Below are 17,909 nucleotides of genomic sequence, written 5' to 3' on the forward strand. Positions count from 1 at the left end.
CCCCGAGCTGCCCCCGAGCTGCCCCCCAGCTGTCCCCCGAGCTGCCCCCCGAGCTGCCCCCAGAGCTGCCCCCCGAGCTGCCCCAGAGCTGCCCCCGAGCTGCCCCCCGAGCTGCCCGCGAGCTGCCCCTCGGGCTGCCCCCCGGGCTGCCCGCGCCCCCTCCCGGCCGTGTGACCTTGGCCCAGTCTGTGGAGCCGCGGGGCGGGGGACGCCTGGGCCGGGCCGGGGCCGGGGCCGGGGCCGGGCGGGGGTCTGGGCTCGGGGCCGGGCCGGGCCGGGCGGGGGTCTGGGCTCGGGCGGGGGTCTGGGCTGGGGGCCGGGCCGGGCGGGGGTCTGGTCTGGGGGCCGGGGCCGGGCCGGGGCTCGGGCCGGGGTCTGGGCTGGGGCCGGGCCGGGCGGGGGTCTGGGCTGGGGGCCGGGGCCGGGCTGGGGGCGGGGGTCTGGGCTGGGGGCCGGGCCGGGCCGGGTGGGGCTGGGCTGGGGGCCGGGCCGGGCGGGGGTCTGGGCTGGGGGCCGGGGCCGGGCCGGGCTGGGGGCGGGGGTCTGGGCCGGGGCCGGGCCGGGGCTCGGGCCGGGTCCGGGCTGGGGCTGGGCCTGGCCGGGCCCGGGCCGCCGCGCTCCTTCAGCACCTCGGACAGAGCCGCGGCGGGCCGGCCGGGCGGCGCCTCCTGCCACGGGGCGCTGCTGCTGCTGCTGCGGCCGGGCCGGGCCGGGACGCGGCTCCAAACTTTGTGGTAGCTCCCGGCCCGGCGGCACCGGGCACCGGGGCACAGCGGGCCAGCGCGGCTTGGCTCCCGCACATGGGTGCCCGTGGCGGGGCTCGCGCGGGCTGGGCACCTGCTCCTCCCCGCGGCCGCGCCGCACCAGGCTGTCCGGCTTCGCCCCGAGGCGCGGCCCGGGGGGCGGCCGTGCCCTCTGTGAGGCCGGGCATGAGAGGGGGAATCTGGGCACTGGAGACGCAGATGAGGCTCCCGGGTGCTTGGCGCCCTGACCCGGCGCTTAGAGCCCAGCACCCGAAGGACATAACCCACTGATTCGGCTGCCAAGCCACGCTGTTTTCCAGACATTTCAGGAGAGATTGGGGGGCACGAAGCCCTGCTTCCATGCCCAGGTGCAGAGTGATGCTCCTCTGTTCTGAACGACAGACGTATTGTTTTGATGAGTTGGGGAGGGTTGTTTACAGACCGTGCAGCCTTTTCTGAACAGACAAATCATACAAAATGTAGTGCTTTTAGGCATCCCTAAACGACTCCTAGTCGTTACATACTTCTAATGGAGCCAAAATAGACTAATGAAGCCACCTTCAGTTTTATTAAAAAAAAATAGCTATTAACCTGTCTGTCCAAAGAATTGACCTATTTGGACACTAGAATGAAGAAATAGCCCTTGCAGAAAGTTTACTTGGAGATAACCAGCTTTCTCTTGTGATGATGCTTTACAAAGGAATGCTGAGGAAATTAAACCAATATTATCTGTAGTATTAAAAAAAACCCCAATGCATTTTAAATGGCAAAAATGTCTGTTGAATGATTAAATACCCCATGTTAAAGCAGTTTTTATGCTAGTACATTTTGAATAGGAAGTATTTAAGATTTCAGTTTTCCAACTATCTGCACTTTTCTCAGTTTTAATTCTCGCCCTCTTTTTCTAAGCTATAAATCTTTCATTTAGAAAGGACTAGAACACACAGGTATTCCAAGCGTCTTTTTAATGGGTGAAATTTGCTACCAAATATGTTTATAGGTTATATGCAGCAAAAGAACATGGATTGCTTTGTCTTTCACATCATCACTTTTCCTTTTCTTCAATCACTCTGTTACTGTTCCCACTCTTTTGCTCCATTAATCTGGTCACACTCAACTACTCACACTGTGAAAGCAAAGCAAAGATTTTTTAAAAAAAATACTCATTAGACCTTGAACAAAATATCTGAGGAATAAAATAAGTGCAGTTTAACTGCTATGTTGACCTTTCTTTGCACTCTTTTTACTCCTATAGATATTATCCAGTGTTTTATATACTACTGCCCATCCACAGCAGCCATAGTTTTCTGTGTCTCTGTGTCTTATGCTGTCCTTTCTCTTGTTTCTTGTTTACATCATCTTTTTTTCATTGCATACTATAGATTATTCTAGAAATTCCTAGTAGGGATTTAGGATGGTTCCACTTCTTACATTTTTCTCAATTTCTTATTTTTAGTATTCTGTAAGATGAGAATATCATGTTTAGGTGGTACCCCACTTGAAAATGTCTTTCTTTGAGCAAAATCATCATTTCATATCAGTCCTAGAGCCAACATGTTTCTAGTATGATGGATTTTCTTTCTAAGTCTTTCTGGCAATTTCATAAAGACAAAGTTGAGGTCAAAAGTTCTCCACCTTTGTGTGTCATGGATCCTTGGGCAGTCTGTTGAACTCTGTGCACCCTTATCAGAATAAAGTTTTGAAATGCATAAAACAAAATAATATGATTGCAAATTATATTGAAACCCAATCATAAAAATGTTTTTAAGTTCTCAGACCCCATTTTAAGAACTCCTGGTCTAAGTAGACTTGGTAGGAAGCTACCACCAGGGTTACTAATAATAGATCTGCTATATCTCCCCCTTTAAGGGGAACATGGCTGTTTACTCATATCTGCTGAAGACAGAGGTTTCTAGAGACTTAAAATGTGTATTCCTTTTCAGATTATATACATGAGAGATTTAAATTCTGTTCCTTTGAACAGAAATAAAGATAATCCACATCTGGAGGCATCAATAAAATGGAACCTACTTCTAATTCATTTCCTCCTTGTGGTAGACATTTACTTCCCAATGATGGGACAGAGAAATGTATATTTTTTAATCCTTTTATCATATATGTATACAATTTCACTGTCATTTCTCCTTCCATAAATGAAGTAATTTTATCTCTCTCTCTTTTTTTGCTGGAATCCAAGCTCTTTGTTTTCTTGTTAAACCGATTAGAAAGAAAACACAAAATTAATTTGTAACAGGATTGAAAAACTACATGCTATCTCCTCCAGCACCAGACTTTCTGGGAGGTTTTAATTCTACAGCCAGGCCTTTTTTTGTTTGTTTGTATAGGTCTACTTCATCCTAAGGGTGAAAGATTAAGATGCTAGCCAGCATTTTAAATGAATTATGTAGCCTGAAGCTGGTTGGGATTTTTTTTTCTTTCTTTGTTTCTAAAGGAATGAATTCATGGTGTGGAGGGGAATTTTTTAAATGATATTCTAGCCTTTAAACTTAGCAAGAATGAATAGCCATTCGATTTGGTGTGATTTCCCTCATTATTGGGGTTTCCTATTCCATGATGATTTACAAGAAAATGATTTAGTATAGATTGACAAAACTGTAAATTTTAAAATCTAAGAGATGTATAAATGATAGAATACTGTTAAACGCAGAATATAATATAGCTCCATTCATGAGGATCAAATGAGATAAAATATGCGAAATACATTGCAGATTTAAAGTGCTATGTGAATATTGGCAATTATCATTAACTTTTCTGAACCAGTGAACTATTTGTTCTACCTTCATGTTTGTTAGAAGTAATCTCCATTAAAAGAATTAGATGACAGACCAAAAACAATTGCCACTAATTTGGAAAAATTCATTTTTCATGTATCTTAAGATGAACTATTTCTCTTGTATTGGCAGTTTGTTCTTTTCTATTTCTTCTACCTATTGTGGTTAGTTTAGATAAATTAGTTGTATCGTTTCACATGAACATCCTTACATACTTAAGTGGATCTAACATGAGAAAGAACAATGCCTTCAAACAATTTATTTTCTCCTAAAAACTTCTAATTAAGTATACTATCAAATAAAAGTAGCATGGAATAGAGAATAAAAGGTTTTCCTTGTAATCAGATTGACCTGGGTTCAAATCCAGTCTTTGCACATAATGATTATATGAACTAGAATAAGTTGATTTTAACCATTCTGAGCTCCCCAGCAACTCTCTAAGACTTTAACTTGCAGAACAAGTTCCCGAACGACTTTGGCAGAGGAAATGTACTGACCTCCAGATCCTTGCAGATGGGTCCATACCTAATCCTGTACCCCTAAGTCTTTCGTGACAATATCATTGTCAACTTTACTTCTAAAAGTTGTTTTCAGATTTCATTTGGACAATTGTAATGTCTTTTAAGCTATTTGCTGTTTTTTTAAATGTGAGTTCATTCCTTTAATCCTACTTTACAATTGTATTTATGGTTTATTAGCTCCTTTGACCTCTGACATCCCTTTGTTTCTTTGTTTCTGTCATGTATAAAACTGCATTGAGTTGTGATGAGGCAAAAAAGAATCTTCAGCAATGTGAGCTCATGTTAAAGCAATCTACAATCTTAGTAGGAATTTTAATTTGTTCTGAAGGTAGACCAGAAAGCTGTTTGAGCAAAACCATACTAAAGTACATGTAGTTTGTCTCCCCCCGGTGGTAGGAATGACTCATGTCATTATTAGTAACACTGATAACTTGTTCTCCAGCTAAGCTGAAGGGTCAGAGCCTCACTTCTTGTAAAATTTTAGATCCTGGAAGCCAACATGAATTTTATATCCAAGGCATGTAGATTTATTTACAGAAATATTTCCCCTAACATAAACATAGTTTCTCTCATTCTAGGCTATACTCATTATAGTTCCTTGATCTTTTATACATATATAAACACAAACATGCACAATACATATATATTAATAAAAGTATATATATATATATACACGAATATGTATGCAAATTATATGCATTACTTATATATGCATGAAGTAACTATATTTCCCATAGTCTTAAAAGAGAGAAACTAAGTTTATTATATGTGAGTATAAAGATAGACAGACAGCAGACAGACAGATACATAGATAGATCCTACTGTAGATTTATTATTCTGGTCTTTAATACCAGTAATGGATTCTCCTTTATCAGTCAATACCAATTATATTTTGATTCTCTTTCTAATTGTCCTTGTAAAGCTTTTTTTCTACTCAATTGTTTTCAATTTTACTTTCTGGAATTCCCTTTCTATCTTACGCTTATTTTTCTCTTGATTATCTAGATTTCTTTTTCCTTTTTTCCAAATTACATATATTATCATTTAGCTACAGGAAATATTTTGATTATTTGCAGGATTTATTGAACACATGCACAGCATTGTCTGCCTCTGTGTAGCTGAAGGATATGAAAGAGGGGACATTGTACTTCATTAAGTTTAGTTGAGGACACACTGCATATTCAAACGCAATCATGGATACATATAAAGAATGGTTTTATAGAACAAGAAATAAACACATGACAGCTAATTTCAGAAGTACTGAAAATATCTGGTAAAGTAAATATCTATTCAGATAGCTTCAGTCATGGAATCTGGACTAGAAGAATTGAGTTTTGAATGGATTTTGGAAGTAGTGAGGGCCATAAAGTGGGGGGTGGGGGACATGGAGAGGAAGGAGGCAGAAAATTTTAGGCAGAAGAAATGAATGTTCTAAAATAGGGGTTCTTAACATGGGATTCCTAGCCAGATTTCAGTGAGTCCATGCATTTGGATGGGAAAAAATGGCATCTTTATTTTCACTAACCTCTAATTAACTGAGATTTTGCATTTCCTTAAATAATTTAAAAATGTTATTCTGAGAAGGGGTCAGAAGGCTTCAGCAATCTGCCAGAGATGCCCATGATATGAAAATGTTTTCTTAATAACTTGGTGTTGTATGTTAAAAATACCCACGAGACATGAGGGTTCTTTTGCCTTCTTGAAATGGAGGCAAAGTGAGCAGCAGATTAGCTGTTCTGGAATGAGGAAAATCCAGAAAATGATATTTGTTAGGGCATGGAATTTGTGGGCAAAAGGATCATGGAATGCAATCTTAAATGGGTAATCATAATTTTTAAGATGGAATTAGTATGTAAATGGGTTAACTACTTGGCTCAATGGAGAGAGTACCAGACCTGTAGTCAAGAAGACCTGAGTTCAAATCTTACCTCAGACATTTACCAGCAATATGATTCTAGGCAAATCACTTAACCTTATTTGCCTCTTTTTCTTCACCTGTAAAATAAGTTGAGAAGGAAATGGCAAAACCACTCCAGTGTCTTTGCCTGGAAAACCCCAAATGAGGTCATAAAGAACCAGACACAATGAAATGACTGATCAATATAAGTGTAAAAATTATGATAACTCATCTTTTGTACAAATTTAAGGTACTTTAGAAACTACTTTTCCCACAACAGCTCTGACTTCTCTTTTGACTTCCTCCTCACATTTCCCAACTGCCAACTGGACATTTCTTTTCTTTTTTTCTTTTTGAAGATTTTATTTATTTTGAGTTTTCAATTTTTCCCCTAATCTTACTTCCCTCCCCCCACCCCCCACGGAAGGCAATTTGCCAGTCTTTACATTGCTTCCATGGTATACATTGGTCAAAATTGAATGTGATGAGAGAGAAATCATATCCTTAAGGAAGAAACATAAAGTACAAGAGATAGTAAGATCAGACAATAAGATCAGTTCTTTTTTTCTAAATTAAAGGTAATAGTCTTTGGTCTTTGTTCAAACTCCATAGTTCTTTCTCTGGATACAGATGGTATTCTCCATTGCAGACAACCCCAAATTGTCTCTGATTGTGGCGCTGATAGAATGAACAAGTCCATTAAGGTGGATCATCACCCCCATGTTGCTGTTAGGGTGTACAGTGTTTTTCTGGTTCTGCTCATCTCGCTCAGCATCAGTTCATGCAAATCCTTCCAGGCTTCCCTGAATTCCCATCCCTCCTGGTTTCTAATAGAACAATAGTGTTCCATGACATATACCACAGTTTGTTAAGTCATTCCCCAATTGAAGGACATTTACTTGATTTCCAATTCTTTACCACCACAAACAGGGCTGCTATGAATATTTTTGTACAAGTGATGTTTTTACCCTTTTTCATGATCTCTTCAGAGTATAGACCCAGTAGTGGTATTGCTTGATCAAAGGGTATGCACAATTTTGTTGCCCTTTGGGCATACCAACTAGACATTTCAAACTGGATGTCCTGTAGAGATCTTAAACTCAGCATATCCAAAATTGTGCTCATTATTTTGTCCCCTTCCCAAGCCTTTGTAAAACTGGCCCTCCTCTACCTGGCCAGACTTCTTTCCCCTCACTCAAGTGTGTCGAGATCCAGCCTTGTTAGGATCACTCAATTCAGATAGACAGCTGGGGCCATGCAGCCTGTCTTTCAGACCTAGAATTCTTTCTCTCCTCCTCAATCCAAGCTAAAGTCCTGTCTTCTGCAAGAAGTCCTTCTGAACCCCCCCCCCCCCCATTGCTAGTGCTTGTCTTCTCTATGCCATCTCTGGTTTATCATCACGTACATCATGTTTGTTCATTATGTTTTCTTCCCTCATTAGATTCTGAGCTACTTGAGATCAAGGACTTACTTTTGCTAGCATTTAATACAATGCCCAGGCATGTAGTGTGCACTTAAATGAATATTGGTGGATTGATTAACTGAACAAGGATGACAGCCACAATGAGTGAAAAATATTCCCTATGCCTAGAGAGCTTATATTCTATTGGAAGGATGTTTAATATGCAAGTAAATTAGTGCACACTTGATAATTTCAAAAAGAAATTATCTTCAGAATCATAAGGATCTCCTGGAGGGATAACTTATGTAAACAGGTTAGGGTTTATATGATAATTTGAGGAGGAAGGCTAGAATACTAACAATGATGGAAAACAAGGAGAGATTCCCATAGGAAATGGTAAATGAAATGCACTTGGATGAAGCTAAGATGTAGAGAAGGTGAGGGAAATATATTCCGGATATGGGGTTAGTATGAACAGACTCATGGAGGCAGAAGGTGCAACACCAAGTTTGGAGAATGTCAAGAAGACCAGTTGGTTCAAATGCTGAGTTTGCAAAATGTACTAATAAGTCAGTACACCTGAAAAGATAAGTTCTGGTCATCTTATGAAGGGTTTTAACTGTCCAACAGTGGAAGTTGTATTTTTTTATGAATCTTTCATGGATGAACGAGAGCCAGTTAGCTTCTTAGAGTGGGTTGTGATATAGGATGGTCAGTTGGGCAGCTTTGGATTGGAGAGAGAGAGACTGGAATCCCCCAGTCCAGTTGGGAAGCTTTTGTGATAATTCTAGCCTGAGCTAAGGTGATGAAAGAGTCAGGAGAGGCAGGGGGAATCCGATGAGGAAGGATCATGAGAAGAATGCTGACAAAACTTGGTAAATCTCTAGATATGGAGAGTAAGGCAGCATCAGGATGGAATGATACCATTGGGAGTGTAAACTTGACTGGAAGCATCTGGTTATCCCGAAAAGAAACAATAACTGATATCATAAGTTCTGTTTTGGAAATGATGTGGTTGACATCTGTTGACAGGACTTTGGTAGGAAATGATATGGTAGGACATTTTGTTGGAGATATTCAATAGGCAGTTGAGGATGGGGGGAATAAGAGCTCAGATGAGAAAGTAGGATTCTTGTTAGTCATTTTTACAACAGTGAAGATAACTTGTGAAATTGTGAAAAAGAAAATTGTGAAAATAAAGAATGTGGCGGGAAAAAATAGAAGGCACAAGAAGAACCTTGAGAGAAACTCATTTTTAGGGGACAGAAAAAAATGGTCGATCTTGCAAAGGAGATAAAAAATGAGTGATTAAATAAGCAGGAGGGGAACCAGTAAAAAGCAAGGACATTAAATCCAGGGAGGAGAGAATAGTTGAGGGGGGGGGGGTCCATCAGTGTGAGATGTTGCAGAGATGTCAAGAAAGATGAGGAATCAAAAAAAGATCATCTTACTAAGCAACAGATAAATTATGACCTTGGAAAGAGCAGTTTCTTTTGATTGATGAGATGGAAAACCATATTAGAAAGGGTTGGAAAATGAGAATTTAGAAGATGTAGAGAGAGACATCTGAATGTAAAGGGGAGGATTGCTGAATCATTCAACAAACACTTATTAAGTTCTTTCTATGTGCCAAGCACACTGCATACAGAAAAATGGAAGATAACCCTCTATAGCAGTTGGGACCAGGAAAGTTCTCCCACAGAAAGTGGAATTTGAAATGTCTTCAAGGAAGTCAAGGAGTCCAAGAAGTGTGGGTAAAGGGGGAAAGAGTGGAGGAGAGTCAGTGCAAAGGCCTAGGGAGAGGGGAAATGTAATGTTGTGTGTGACAAAGGGAAAGTTCAGTCAGTATAGCTGGATTTTAGAATATAAGATGTAAGGGCATCAGAAAGGTAGGCAGAGGCTAAGACTCAAAAACTTCTCTTTTCAAAAGGATTGAACATTTGATCCGGTAGGTAATCATCATTGGGATTTGAAAAGATGATGTGGTCAGATTTATATTATAGGAAGTTCATTTTGGCAACTAAGTGGAGAGTGAAATTGGTGTGGGGAAGGAGTGGAATTGAATTATGAGGACCAAGAAGAGTGCTACCTGCCATCAGGACAGGTGATGAGGTCAGATAGCTAAAGAAGTTGGTTTGGTCAAGTGGAGATTTATAAGGATTTTCACCAAGTAATCTAAATAAAACTTTTTACACCTTTCCCCTCATTTTAAATTTAGTTGAGTATGTGTCTTGACCCCACCCCCCATCATAGTAAACATCTTGGAGAAGAGGGACTTTCAGTTTTCATGTTGGTCTTCTCAGTGTCTATATAATACCAATCTACAAAGAATTAATATTGTGGATAATGGAAAGGAATATAATGGGGGTGAGTAGTAGGATGTGACACTTCCCTGGTGAAGAATTGTATAGAAGTATAAAGAACCTTGTCGGAAAAATATTATGAGCAGAAAAGGAGGTGACCTTGTCCTGTAGTCAGAGCAAAGGAAAAAAATCAATGAACAACCTGTGTGTTCTGCTGGGATCCATGAAATGTTGAGAAGAATGTTGAAGACACGTTGGTGGAGCATCCATAGAGTATTTATGGAGAATCATGGGCAAAGAGTCATATCAGATAAGTTTGGGATAATTTGTGACATGTAGGTGAAAAGAATTATACCTCAAAATGTGACATGTTGATGAATGAAAAGCGTTTATTGATACTTACTGATGTGCCAAACCCTGAGATACAAATTTAGAAGTGAACACAGATCAGTCACAGATCCGGAGAAGTGTCCCCAGGTTTGGGCCTAGTGTCTTACACAAAATAGATGCCTGTTAAGTTGAAGTTAAAAGACTTCTTAGGCCAGAGGGTCTTCAACTCTTTTGTATTCTGGTCCCCTTAGCAGTCTGGTGAAACCTATTGACTTCTCAATCATATTTTTAAATGAATAAAATCATATTTACCTAATTAGTTAGGACTGATTATAAAGGAAATCAATTTAACAATTTTCAAAAGGTTTTTTAAAAATGTTTCCAGACTACAGGTTAAGAACATCTACCTTAACCATTTGCCATTATTCTGTTTCTCTACTCTCCCTTCATTTCACCATATTATGCTTATTCTATAATATTCCTGAATTGTCCGGGACAGTATAATAAACATATGGATCTATTAAGCAGGGAGACAGAGGAACCTAGGACAGTAGAGACAAGATCAGTGAAAGAGGAAAGGGAAAGGATAGACATTGCCATCTGAATGCCCTCTTCACTCCTCCTTCCCCCAGCACCCTTCATGAAGGTATTCGCATTCTTCTACCATGCCCAAACACCCAACGGTCATATAGATATATGCATGTGTTTCTGTATGTGTGCAGCAGCCAGGTGGTATGATGGCTAGAGGGCTGGACCTGGAGTCAGGAGCAAGTCACCCAACCGGCCTGCCTCAGTTTCCTCTTCTGTAAAATGGGGCTAACAACAGCCCTACCTCCTGGGATTGTGTGAAGATCATCATTTTAAAGTGTTTGGCCCCTGCCTGGCCCATAGTAAGTACCATATAAGCATTAGCATGTGTTTATGTATAAAACATACAGAGCTCACTGACTCTTCTGATACCCCGTTTTCCTGGTTCCCATTGTCTCAGGAACCGCTTATATGTGTGAGACCTAACTGCCCATGCATGTTTGCCATTTACCTGCAGAGAGGAGACTGGGGGGCTCTGAACCGGTGGAGTTTCTTCCCTAGAGAGAAGGTAAATGGCAGAGAGAAGTAGATGTTTAGTAGCCATTCAGACTAGAAATGGCCCAAATCCTTTTAGATTCTGTGGTCCTCACTAGGGGAGGAGGAGAGAACTAGTCCACCTGCTGAAGAGGGAGGGAGGGAGGGTGGGACCTCAGATGGCCTCTGCACTGGACCAGGGTCAGCTTTCTTTTTTCTTGGCCCTTAACATGGTGCCCAGTAAGTGCCTTTATAATAAGTGCCTATTGACTGACTGAATACACATTCAGTAAATAAAGGATCTGGTCATTCTGGAGAAAGAGAATTAACCTGGTCCTTTTTCTGATAGGAAAGGGATGGATTTGAAGTTTTCTTTGTGTGTACATTACTTGTTCTAGTGTTTGTAAAAATGGAAGTGACAGAATCCAATGGTAGCCTGAAATGCTTCCAGGCCCCCTTCAGATACAGTTCATTAAAGGGGGAGGTCTTAGAGGCTTGTGCAAGGACTTTTACTTTCACTTCTCTGAAAGATAGGTGAATAATGGTTTGCCCCATTTTCCCCAGATCTTGGTGATTGTGGCATCTTGCCAGAGTAATCCTATTCCACAGTTAAAAGATCCATGGGAAAAAGGAAATTGCCCTTCAGATGTCACATGATAAATTTGCAGTTTTATAACATAATCTTGTGTACTATAATTTTATGTGTTTATGCATCATGAGACAATGTAGCACAGTGAAGAGAGAGAGGACCTTGAAGCCACAAGGGCATTGGTTTCAAGTAGTCATCTTAACATGGACTGATGGCAGGACCCTGTGGGGCTGTTGCATCTTGTGCTCCCTATAGGAGGAGAGGGAGTTTCCTCTTGAGAGAGTCCTTAAGCCAGTATAATCTCTGGCCTAGGCCAGCCCCTGTCTCTAGCCATACCCCCCACCCTAAACTCTAGGGGATAACATATATCTATTGAGTGAGAACTTCTCAATTTGGTTGCCTCTGTGATCAAGATGATTTAAAGATGATGTTCACTGGCTTTGATAGAGGAAATAAGATTATATGAAATATGGTTCTTTGCAACAAACTTTTTGATGAAATTTGTTTTTCTGCAGCATCCAAGGCTCCAAGTGAAGCAAAATTACAGAATTTGGGGAAACAAAATAGATAGCCCGGTCTAGGGTAGCCATCAGACAGATAGGTGGTCATTTCAGATTAGGGTATTATGTCAGACAAGCCCATAAGGCAAAGAAACCTCAAAACTGTGACCATAAGAACAGTACAGTGAATTGTTTTCTATGTTGCTTCTGGGAAGCATGTTAAATACAGAATTTTCAATTTTAACGTGTAAAGAATCTATATCGTTTCCCCTTATTAGCAGCACAGCTCCTGGAATTCAAAACAAAAATTAAGGAAAAAACAAAGCTTCAACAAGTTTAGGTTGAGGATTTTTTTTATTGCATGCAATTATATACTGCCAGAGGTTTTCTTTAACCTTGAAACTATTTTACATGTTTAATGAAGCAAATATTTGTTTGCTAATGCCTCAACTCAGCCAGATTCTTTTTAATAGTTCACCCTGTCCTTGAATAATCTTGCTCTGTTTATGCTAGTCACATTTTTATGTGAATGTTTTTTTAAATGATTGTTGTTTTAAGTATTTTTTCTAACTATATTGAGACTCTGGAATTAGGACTTTTATAATGTATTTTTTATGATGCTGTCAGTTAAATAAGCCAACTCCCCTAGGGTCTGACATAAACATCATATATATTTATATGTGTATGTATTTGTATTTTTAATGAGAAAAGAGAAAAATGTTTTTAAATCTCATGCCTGAGAAGCAGGAGCTCTGAAATTTCCATCTAATGTTCTTCTAAGGAATATTTTCCTTATAAAAATTCTAGAAGCTTTAGGTTGAAATATTAGTAAATGTTTGAACTATTATCTAGCAACATTTCTCCACTTTATTTTGCATTATGATATAGTTTTAAATAAGATTTTTTCACATTATTTTGACCCTTTAAGCATTCAGCTCATTCTACTGTCTAATATTTTGAGGAAAATTTGTATTTGTAATTTAGCTTTCGGTTTGTGCACATCTTCCAAAAAGTCCTTTCCCTCCTCTGCCTTCTTCCCCAGTGCATTAGGCCCTAGAAGAACATGTTCACAAACCGTAAGTCCTCGGAGGTCCTTGAGCCACAAAGACATTAAATTGGGGTCCAGCCGGTGGGATCATCCACTACATCCCAAGCCATCATCAGTTGCCTTGACTTCTGTCTTGCCTCTGGACTCCAGTGACTCTGGAAGACAAAGTGAGGCAGACAGCTTCTATTAATTCTGCCTCACTTAAATCCAGTTAATGCATGAATCAAAAGATATGATCTGTACCTTTGTTACCTATCTCAAAGGCCTATGCCAATGGGTGAGTGATGAAGCAGTGGGTGCAGATACCCTGGGAGCTGTAGTTATATATGGTGTAGCCACAAGGGCATCTTCTCCCTGGACTGAAGCAGTGATGGGATTGGAGTCTGGGCAAAAGAAAAGGATGTACAAAACCCTCTGCAAAGATGATCCACTTGGGTTTTGAGGAAGGTTGCCCACACTTATGACTACTCAAAATATAGTAAACCTCCTGGAAGACAACTTAGCAAGTGTCACAACCAAGTCACTGCCCTGGGTGAAACAAGGCTGGCAAAGGAAGGCCAGCTGCTTAAACCATAGCTGGGCACATGGCCACAGTGAAGGGGGAGCCCCAAGAAGTTTGGGTGGGGTCTACAATCAAAACTAATCTAGTTGAGGTCTACAATCAAAACTAATCTAGTTGACACATTTGTTTTCCTTCCAAAAGAAGAAGATGACAGACACTTGACAATACAACAGAAAGCACCCCCCCACCACCATCATTGGTGCATTGTGCCCTTGCAGTGACAAACCCTGAAGAGGTCAAAGAAAAACATTAGGAAGACTTGGGGACCCTCAGCATCAATGTGCCAAAAGAGGGCAAGCTTAGAATTCTGGGAGACATTAGTGCTAGAGTAGGCAGAGACTGGTGGACAAGGCAGGGAGTCCTTGCAGGAATGGAGTTGTCAACAGCTACAGCAGTGGTCCCTTGAATGCAGTAAAGCTTGGAAAATGTACCTTCACATTATATTATTTATATTTCATAGATTTTATTCTTGTAAGAAGAAGAGATCAGATGGTAGAGTGACCAAATAGACTTAGCCTCTCCACAAAAGCAGCAGCCCTAGGGCAAGATGACCATTAGACAGCATCAACACATTAGCAGACTTCTCTGGGTCACAACTATTTATTGCTCACTTAGAGGGAAAGCTGAGTGACAGGGGAGCAGAAAAGGTGTAGGTCAGGACACTCTCCAACCTCAAGGGGTTTGACAGAGATGATGGGGAAATTCAGAAACTGCTAAATTTAAAAAAAAAATCAAGACCTCTATGGGGATTACCAGCAGGTTACTTTGCCCCTCTCTAAAAAAGTCATTGCTGACCAGATTCTTGCTGGAGTCTCCCTTAAAAGGCTGATCTTTCACCTGGAAGATGGTCATCGGCCTGAAAGGCAATGTGCCCTTAAAGGGCTGGGGAATCCGCTCCAGAGAAATGTCAGGGGCAGAATAGAGGTCTGGACACCATGATTGTCATCTTGATACTGCCAGTCATGAGGGCTGGAGGGAAGTGATGTCAGAAGTTCATCAGTATTGTATGCTAGTTTCCTGATGCCAGTTCTGTCCCTTGACCACAACTTGATGGCATTTTGGTTCTTGGAGAAGGAAGGACAACTACCAACCAAGTACACTTGGAAAAAATTCACTCACAGACAGTGACTACACAGGTGCTTTTCTTTCTGTAAATATATTTCAATAGAATCGACTCAGAAAAACCTCTCTTAATAGAATAGAATCCAGAAATTGTCCTCTGGATCTGCTGCTCATCAGCAGGGAACAACTAGAAGTAAAAGTGGACAGAGAAGAAAAGGTCTGACATGCATCCTAGATTTGGGGAAGCAGATTTCAAAGAACTCAGAGCAAAGTTAGGTATATTCTCATGGAATAACATGCTTCAGGTAAAATCAACCTAAGAACGAGAGAGGCTCAAGAATGAAATTCTGAAGGCATGAAGGGCAAGAATTATAATGAGGAAAGCTGGTATTTTTCTCCACAGAAACCAATGTGGATACCTAGGAAACTTCTTAATCAACTTGGACATTTAAATAGAATTATACAGAAGCTAGAACCAGGGTAGGGTAGTAGGAAATGAATGTAAGAGAATGGTAGAGTCTGGTAAAACCCAGAGTGAAATAAGACTTCAGCTGAGAATAGTTCAAAATGGTGTTGCTTCTTTTTTGCTTAACCGTGTTGGGAGAAAAAAGAAGGATCCATAAGGGGGAGGCCTTTGTTGGGAGGGACAATGACAAATGTCAACAGAACCTCTTAGTTCTTTTTGGTTTGTTTATGTTTTTTCTATAAAGTAGAAGAATTTGCTTGCTGGCACTGACAGCATAGAGTTGACCAACAGAGCAATACCCAAGCTAAGTAAAAATTAGTAAATAGGTTCCTAGTGGCCCTTGATGAATAAAAGGCAGCTGACCCAGATGAATTACATCCTCAGGTCCTTAAAAAGTTGACAGATGTGACTGTTTAAACACCTAAAGTGATTTAGAAGATCATGGGAAATGGGAGAAGTGTCTCAAGGGTGGGAAGGTGCAAACATCTGAGTTTTCTAAAAAGACAAAAGAACAGAGCCTGAAAACACAAGGCCAATATGTTTGACTTAAAATTCTTGGGAAATTCTAGAACCAGTCATGAAGGAAATTGTTGGGGATCATTGAGACAGAGAAGTGATGATAGGACAGGTGATGGCAAAGTCACCTCATGTTCATTATTTTTAAATAGAGAATAAGAATATTAGGGATGATGATAATGTAAACAAATAGCATTTATGCCATGTGTACTGTGGGCATTTTACAAACTATTGTTTCAAATATGATCTCCTTTGATTTTCACAATCATGGAAGGAATGTTCTACTCTTTAATCCCCATTTCACAGTTTGAGAAGACTGGGACAGACACAGGTTAAGTGACTTGCTTAGAGTCATAACTAATAAGTATCTGTAGCTGGATTTGAACTCAAGTCTTCCTAACTCTTGGCCCAGCACTCTGTCAACTCTGCCTCTTGGTTTACTCCTTTTTACTGCACACTCTTCAGGAGTCTTGAGCTCCTTTGCCTTTTATCTGTTTATACTCACTGGTTTTGTGTATCCAGGTTGTCTCCTTGGCTGGATTTGGACACCTTGATGGACTTTACAGCTTTAGAGTTCAGGCCTAGCTCCAAAGGAAGTCAGAAAGTGCATCAGTGGTGAGGCTATATAACTGCTCACTGGATATAAGTGAAAAACAGGAGCCTTCAGACTGTTAGCACTCAGTTACTAAGTAAACTACTGCAAAATAGACTCTAGAGACTTAACAGGTACAAATCATTAAAAACTGAATGGCATTAACATTCAGAAGATAGTGTCACAGGTCACCCTAAGACCCTGTCCTCCTCTAATGAACTCAAAGGGAATATCCTTTTCTGCAACTTTCTTGTGATATGGTGTAATATAGAAGGACCAGTCATTGAGGTGGAAGAAGAATCCTGAAGAGTGGTGGCCACCTCTGGCTCTATAGGGTAGACTTCTAACTTGTCTAGTTACCCTGGTAAGAAGGCTTCTCCAGTTGTCCAGTTTCTCTCTGGACCAAAACCACTCTGAATATTTTATATTCAGATGATTGTAAGTGTAGTGGTAGCAAAAAATTTACTTTTGTGACAAAAATGAGTAAAGTGTACATGTGGATCTTTACTCTTCTAGTGTCTGACATGTTTTTCTCTGTCTTTCATGTTTTCCCACTAGTTCTGAATGAAGACAAGTCTTGAAGCATTATTCCAATAACAATTTACCAGACATGAAGCATTATCCCAATAACAATTTACCAGAATTGACTCTTTTTAAATAGTTTTTTTTACAAGGCAATGGGGTTAAGTGATTTGCTGAAGGTCACACAGCGAGATAATTATTAAGTGTCTGAGGCTGGATTTGAACTTAGGTCCTCCTGACTCCAAGACCGGTGCTTTATCCACTGAGCCACCTTGTTGCCCCCAGAGCTGACTCTTTATGGAGAGGGAGTATTGTGTGATAACTTGCCAGGTCTTCATGGCCACAGTCTGCCTAGTGTCTTCATAAGGGATGTCTCTAGGGACTGGACTTTCAAATTGGTAGTGTTCGGTCATTTCAGTTATGAAAACCCATTTGGGTTTGCAGTTTGCCATCTCCTTCTCCATCTCATTTTATAGATGAGAAAACCAAGGAAACAAAGTTAAGTGACTTGCCCAGGGTTACACTGCTAGTTAGTATCTGAGGTCAGATTTGAACTCGTTTTCTTGATTCCAGGCCCAGTACTCTATCCATTGCATCACTTAGCTACTTCACCACTTCTGGCCTAGCTGTTCCTTGACTAGCCATGCCCCATCCTTCCTTGTTTCTCACCCCTCTCCCTCCTTTCTACCTCTATCTCCGGGAAATTATTAAATCCATGCTACAATTCCTGGAAAAGATATGTCAATAAATTGTTCTAATGGCTCTAGTCACAATCCCTTTAAGCTCCTGGAGGACAGGGAGATTTAGATTTTTCTCTTTCGCATTAACATCATAGTACTAGCTACTTTTAAATACTTATTTTGAGTCTTCATTCCTATGCCACTTTTGCAGCCTAACAATTTTTTATTAAAGAATAAGGTATGATATTGATAATTCATATGAGGTCTACAACTCCTTAAACTCAACCGAGACAAATGGTGAGCCCTGGTCATAAATGACAAT

At 40.8% G+C, this 17,909-nt stretch overlaps 1 protein-coding gene across 1 annotated transcript in view; it reads left to right on the forward strand.

Annotated features, from left to right (window-relative positions):
• PHYHIPL (phytanoyl-CoA 2-hydroxylase interacting protein like) overlaps positions 1–17,909 on the forward strand; it is a 65,665-nt gene that overhangs the window by 318 nt on the left and 47,438 nt on the right. The window lies entirely within an intron of this gene.

This window comes from Macrotis lagotis, chromosome 4 (genome assembly GCF_037893015.1).
Source record: "Macrotis lagotis isolate mMagLag1 chromosome 4, bilby.v1.9.chrom.fasta, whole genome shotgun sequence".
NCBI lineage: Eukaryota > Metazoa > Chordata > Mammalia > Peramelemorphia > Peramelidae > Macrotis > Macrotis lagotis.